This window comes from Dipodomys spectabilis, unplaced genomic scaffold (genome assembly GCF_019054845.1).
Source record: "Dipodomys spectabilis isolate Male_0828 unplaced genomic scaffold, ASM1905484v1 ptg000506l, whole genome shotgun sequence".
NCBI lineage: Eukaryota > Metazoa > Chordata > Mammalia > Rodentia > Heteromyidae > Dipodomys > Dipodomys spectabilis.
Window position 1 is genome coordinate 771,728 of NW_024871183.1, and position 7,701 is coordinate 779,428.

Here is a 7,701-nt window from a genome sequence, read left to right on the forward strand (position 1 = left end):
TGTGGCTCAAAAGGTAGAGCACTTGCCTTGAGTTGAAGAGTGCTGGGACAGGGCCCAAAAGCCCAGAGTTCAAGCCACATGACCACCAAAAAAAGAAAGAAAGAAAGCAAGAGAGAAAGAAAGAAAGCCACAAAAATCAGTAGCTTTTCTGTATGCCAATAATGAGAAGAGCAAAGCTGAAATCAGGAAAGTCCTTTTGTAATAGCCTCAAAAAATACCTTGGAATTAACCAAAGAGATGAAGGACCTCTGTGATTAAAACTTTAGAAACAGGTTTAAGGAAGTGGAAAAATCTCCCATGCTCCTGGATTGGAAGGTTTAATATCATGAAAATGGCAATATTTCCCAAAGCTATCTACAAATTCAATTCAATACCTATCAAAATCCCAACAAAATTCTTAAGTGGTATAGAAGAAACAATCCAAAAACTAATCTGGAATAATGGAAGACCCTGAATAGCATAAACAATCCTGAGTAGGAAGAACAGTGCTGGAGGAATATCAATATCAAGCTTTAAGCTCTATTACAAAGCTATAGTAATAAAAACAAACAAACAAAAACAACTTGGTACAGGCACAAGAATAGGGCAGAGGACCAATGGAATAAAATAGAAGACACAGAAATGAATTTACAGACCCATAGCCACCTAATATTTGATAAGGGAGCCAAAGGATGGAAAAAAGGACAGCTTCTTCAAAATTGATGCTGGCAGAATTGGCTACACAGTATATGTGCAGAAAACTGAAGTTAGATCCTTATATATCAACCTGCACCAGAATCAACTCCAAATGGATGAAAGACTTCAATGTAAGATCAGATACCCTGAAATATTACAGGAAGATATAGGGGAAATGTTAAGGGGGTGGTACAGTTCAAGACTTCCTAAGTAATGATCCAGAATCAGAACAAATCAAAGCCTAGGTAAATGGAATTGCATAAAACTGAAGAGTTTCTGCCTGGCAAAGGATATGCTTTAACAGTTGCTGGTGGGGATGTGGCCAAAAGGAAACATTACTACACGGTTGTTAGGAATGCAAACTGGTTCAACTACTCTGGAAAGCAATATGGAGGTTCTTCAAAAGACTAAACATATAGCTTCCCTATGACCCAGCAATCCCACTCCTGGGCATGTAACTAATTGACCACAAATCAGGATATACTAATGCCACCAGCATGACCATGTTCATTGCATCATTGATTACCATAACAAGACATGAAATCAATTCAGATGCCCCTCAATGGATGAATGGATCAAGAAAATGTGGCCAGGCGCTGGTGGCTCATGCTTGTAATCCTAGCTACTCAGGAAGCTGAGATCTGAGGATTGTGGGTCAAAGCCAGTCCAGGCAGGAAAGTCCTTGAGACTCATCTCCAATAAACCACTAGAAAAAAAAAATGGAAGTGGCACTGTGGCTCAAGTGGTAGGACACTCACCTTGAGCTGAAGAGCACAAGGACAGCGTCCAAGCCCAGAGTTCAAGCCCCACGACTGACATAAAAAAAAGAAAAGAAAAGAAAAAGAAACTGTTGTATGTAACAATGCTAGACAAGAAATATATTCATTGCCTTGCTCATGTAACTGTAACCTCTCTGTATAGCATCTTTACTATAAAAGAAAACTTTTTTTGAAAAAGAAAGAAAATGTGGTATGTATACACAGTGTAATTCTATGCTTCCATTGGAGAGCATGACATTGCCTTGTTCATAAGGAAATGAAAGACTTGGAAAAAATTTTACTAAGCAAAGTAAGACAGACCCAAAGAAACACAGGCTGCATGGTTTCCCTCATTTATAATAATTAGAATGTGCCTATAAATCTACAAGAAAATCCAATGGATAGTAATGACAAATAATTACATTTGGACATGATTAATTAAACAGAAGCCTAAACATTCATACAGTGAGACCAAAGGAGGATATACTTAAGAGAGGATCACAAGGGCTCAGTAGGTATGTACATATGGGCATATAAAATGGTATTTATAGAAATGAACTGCAAAAAATGGAAGCAAAAAGTTTTTTATTGTAATGTTTGTGGTTCTTTTTTTTAAAAAATATCTTTCTTTTCTTCTTTCCTTTGTTCTCTGTTTTATTCCCTTCTGTTGCTGTATAAGATTTCTGTACCCTTTGTCTTGTATATAAGCTTATCTGATTTGGGGAGGGGGAACACAGAAATAGTGGGACAGTGGGCGAACCAATCAGCAGGTGGAAATGAACTATACAACTTTTGGGGGGAGAGAAGTCAGTAGGGGAAAAACTGGGAGAGAATGAGGGAGGGGGTAACCCTGTTCAAAAGAAAATGTACTCATTACCTGAATCATGCTACCCCTCTGTACATCATCTTTACAATAGAATTTTTTTAATGTATTTTATTTCTAAATAGAAGAAAAAAGAAATGGTTGGAACTGGAAACACATTAAGTGAAGTAAGCCATGGTCAGAAGAGCAAAGGTCAAATGTTTTCTCTCATATGTTGATGCTAGACCTAAAAAGTTAACATATACATAAACACATAAAGAATGTTTGTAATTTGGGGGATGTTTGAGGAATGAGATAGGGGAAAGGAAAAACAAATGTTAGCTCATGAACAATATTGAAGTACAGTGCACCTGTGAAGAGAGAAGAATGAAATTCAGTAAGCATTTGAGTAATAGTACTGGAGATAGGAGAAAATTAGAGCAAATGAGGATAGCAATAGAGTAAATTGCTTATACACACATGTAAAATGGCATGGTGAAACCCATTTGAACAATTACCATACACTAAAACAAGTGAATGACAAGCAGGAAAAACAGGTCTTATCCAGGGTATAGGTACTAGTGGTAAGGGGAGAGTAAATGAGATCAAACTACTCTATGCTCATGTGTGAATAATGGATAATGAAGCTTGAGATTGGTTTGGAAAAGATGGAAGGGAAAAGAGGGAGAGTGAGGAGGGATTGAGTCTAATGGAAGTGCATGGTATAAGTATAGACATGTCAAATAGTTCTTCTACAACTAATTGATGCTGATAAAAATATATAAAAGGGGCTGGGAAGGTGGCTCAGTGGTAGAGTGTTTGCCTTGCATGCATGAGGCCCTGGGTTTGATTCCTCAGCACCACATAAGCAGAAAAGAAAAGCCAGAAGTGGCGCGGTGGCTCAAGTGGTTGAGTGCTAGCCTTGAGCTGAAGAGCTGAGGGACAGTGCCCAGGCCCAGAGTTCAGACTCCACGACCAGACTGCCCCCCCCAATATATATAAATTTTTTTTTTTGGTCCGGTTGTGGGGCCTGAACTCTGGGCCTGGGCGCTGTCCCTCAGCTCTTCAGCTCAAGGCTAGCGCTCTACCACTTCAGCCACAGCGCCACTTCCGGCTTTTTTCTTTTTGCTTATATGGTGCTGAGGAATCGAACCCAGGGCCTCAGGCATGCAAGGCAAGCACTCTACCACTGAGCCACCTTCCCAGCCCTATATATATATATATATATATATATATATATATATATATATATATATATATATATATATTTAAAAGGAATTGTTATGCACTAAAATGTGATTACTAATTTAAGTTTAAAAACTAGTATATTTGTTGGAAGTGTGCTATTCCAGGTAAATAAAGAGATGGCATCAAGACCATACTTTCAGGGATCATTTTTATAGTTTATTACTAGAGAAAATCTGCTGATTGTGTAGAGTACCACTATACTATAATGGGAAAAATATCAGAATCACTGCAGATCTCTCCACACAGGAATGGAACAAAGGCCTGGGAAAGTATGATCCAAGCCCTGAGAACCAATAACTGCCAGCCCAGAATAATTTACCCAGCAAAGTTAGCATTCACATTCGATAGAGAAACTAAAAATTTTAATAGCAAAGAAAAAATAAATGAATTCATAAACAATAAGCTATCATTACAAAGAATATTAATAGGGAACACAACAACCTGAAGAAAGCAATCAAGATTCAGAGATTCACATCAGGCAGATATCACTAGAAGTCTGACTTGGTAAGCACAGGAGGAAAGGAAAGAAGAAGACCTTAGGAAAGCAGGAAATTGACAGGAAACACAATGTATCTCTCTATAATAATAAATATAAAAATAAAATATAAAAAAATAAATATAAAAAATAAATATCAATGGCCTCAATTCATCAATAAAAGGAAAAAGAACTGCAGATTGAATCAGAAAACAAGACATATTCACCTGTTGCCTTCAGGAGACCCACCTCACAGCCAAACATAAAAAATGAATTCCCAGTGAAGGGTTGGAGCAAGATCTACCATGAAAATGTTCCCAGCAAGAAAGCAAGAGTAACTATCCTGATATCTGACAAAATAAACTTTTCATTAAAATCAATGCAAAAAGAAAAAGAGGGCTGGGAAGGTGGCTCAGTGGTAGAGTGCTTGCCTTGCATGCATGAGGCCCTGGGTTCGATTCCTCAGCACCACATAAGCAAAAAGAAAAAAAAAAGCCAGAAGTGGTGCTGTGGCTCAAGTGTTAGAGCACTAGCCTTGAGCAGAAGAGCTGAGGGACAGCACCCAGGCCCAGAGTTCAGGCCCCACAACCGGCCCCCCCAAAACAAAAGAAAAAAAAAGAAAGAAAAAGAAGGACACTACATATTAATACAGGGAACAATCCAAGAAGAAGATATTATCATTATTAGCTTATACTCCCCAAACACTGGTGCACCCAAATATGTTAAGCAAATACTCTCAAAGTTAAAGAATAAAATAGATCCAAATACTATAAGAATACTAGGAGACTTTAATACCCCACTCTCACCAAAAGACAGGTCTACCAACCAGAGGATTGGCAAAGAAGCCACAGAGTTAAGTAACCCATATTTCAAGTGTAATTAATTGACATTTACTGAGTTTTCAACCCTAAAATGACACAGTACACATTCTTCTCAGCAGCTCATGGAACTTTCTCCAAAATAGACCATATCATAGTTCATACAAGGAATTTAAGCAAATAAAGGAGATTGACATAATCCCCTGTATCCTATCTGACCACAGTGGAATCAAGCTAGTTCTCAATAACAAAGGATACTGTAGAAATTGCTCAAATACATGGAAATTGAACAGCATGCTTCTGAGCAACACCTGGGTGACAGAAGAAATTTAAAAGTTCCTACAAATCAATCAAAATGAATATACATCACAAAGAAACCCGTGGGACAGGACAAAAGCAATCCTGAGGGGCAAATTTATAACTCTCCCTGCACACATCAAGAAAATAGACACAGACCAAGTAAATAATCTCATGTTGTGGCTGAAACTGCTGGAAAAGCATGGGAAAAAAAATGAACCTAAGGTTACTAGATGGAGTGAGATAACCAAAATAAGAGCTGAGATCAATGAGATAGAAACTAAGAAAACCATAAATAAAATTAATAAAACAAAAGGCTGTTTCTAAAAAAATTAATAAAATTTATGGGTCTTTGGCAAAATTAACAAAAAAGAAGAGAGGACACTCAAATCAATAAGATCAGGGATGCCACAGGAAAAGTTACAACAAATACAAAAGTCATCCAAACAATTATTTCCAGAAACTATACTCACTAAGGAAAGAAAACCTAGCAGAAATGGATGAAGTTTTAGAGAAATACAAATTGCCCAAACTGAACAATTAAATAAGCCAAGATTTTACAATGAGAAAGAGGAAGCAATCAGAGTCTTCCAACAAGGAAAAGCCTAGGACCAGATGGATTCACTACTTTAAAAAGTAACTAATACCCATACTTCTCAGATGCTTCTGAGAAAGAGAACCAGAGGGAGACATCCCAAACTCATTCTATGATGCCTATATGACACTCATCCCCAAACCAGGCAAAGACCCAACAAAAAAAGAAAACTACAGACCAATCTCCTTGATAAACACAGATCGTAAGAGATCTTAATTCTAGCCAACAGAATCCAGAAACATATAAAAAAAAATCATACATTACAACCAAGAAGGCTTCATTCCAGAGATGCAGAGATGGTTTAACATGCATAAATCAATAAATGTAATCCATTGCATCAACAGATCCAAGGTCAAGAACTACATGATTATCTCCATTGATGCAGAACAAGCTTTTGATAAGATACAACATTCATTCATGCTAAAATGCTATGGAGAAAATAGGAATAGAAGGAACATTCCTTAAAACAATAAAAGCCATATACAACAGAACAATTGCCAATATTATGCTTAATAGGGAAAAACTACAACCCAATTCTCCAAAAATCAGGAACAAGGCAAAGATGCCCACTCTCACCACTCCTCTTCAATATAGTTCTGGAATCCTTAGCCAAAGCAATAAGGCAAGAAAAGGACATTAAAGGGATCCGCACAGGGAAGGAAGAAGTTAAACTATCCCTTTCTTCAGATGACATGATATATTATACCTTAGCAACACCAAAAACTCCATTCCCAAACTCCTAGAACTTATAAATCACTTTAGCAAAGTAGCAGGATATAAAAGGAAATCAAGGAAACAACTCCATTCACAATAACCTCAAAAAAATTTAGAAATTAACCTAACCAAAGATGTAAAAGAACTATTTAATGAAAACTATAAAAACTTAAAGAGATTATAGAGTACATTGAGAAATGGGAAGACCTTCCACGTTCTTGGATAGGCAGACTTAATATAGTGAAAATGGCCACACTGCCAAATTTTATATACAAATTCAATGTAGTTCCCATTTAAATCCCAATGACCGTTCATTACTGAAATACAGAAAACAATCCAAAAATTCATATGGAACAACAAAGGACCTAGAATAGCCAAAATAATTCTAGGCAAAACAGACAACATGAAAGGGATCTTGATGCCAGACTTCAAACTCTACTATAGCGCCATAATAACAAAAACAGCTTGGTACTGGCACAAAAACAGATACGAAGACCAATGGAATAGAATAGAAGATACAAAAATAAAACCACACACTTACATCAGCTGATATTTGACAAAGGAGCCAAAGACACACAGTGGAAGAAGCACAGCTTCTTCAACTATTGGTGCTGGGAAAGCATGGGAAAAAAAATGAACCTAAGGTTACTAGATGGAGTGAGATAACCAAAATTAGAGCTGAGATCAATGAGATAGAAACTAAGAAAACCATAAATAAAATTAATAAAACAAAAGGCTGTTTTTTAAAAAAAATTAATAAAATTGATGGGTCTTTGGCAAAATTAACAAAAAAGAAGAGAGGAAACTCAAATCAATATCTCAAATCAAATCAAATCTGCCACCTGCAGAAAACTAAAAGTGGACCCCAGCCTGTCACCATGCACTAACATCAAGTCAAAATGCATTAAAGACCATAACATCAAACTTGAAACTGAAACTACTGCAGGACAGAGTAGGAGAGACACTTGAACTTATAGGCACAGGCAAGAACTTCCTGAACAGAGTTCCAGGGTCACAACAAATTAGAGAGACTGGACAAATGGGACTACCTTAAAATGAAAAGCTTCTACACAGCTAAAGGCATAGCAACCAAACTAGAAAGACAGCCAACTAATTGGGAAAAAAATATTTATGAGCAATGTATCAGACAAGGAGCTAATATCCAGTATATACAGAAAACTCAAGAAAACAATCCCTTCCAAACCCAACAAACCAATTACTAAATGGGCAAGGGAACTAAAAAGAGACTTCTCAGAAGAAGAGATAAAAATGGCCAAAAAAACCCCATGAGGAAATGTTCACCATCCCTGGTTGTAAAG

The 7,701-nt window shown here is 37.0% G+C and overlaps 1 pseudogene; it reads left to right on the forward strand.

Moving 5' to 3' along the window:
* Positions 1-3,607: 3,607 nt before the first annotated feature.
* Positions 3,608-3,736, forward strand: LOC122099251 (annotated as a pseudogene).
* Positions 3,737-7,701: the final 3,965 nt, after the last annotated feature.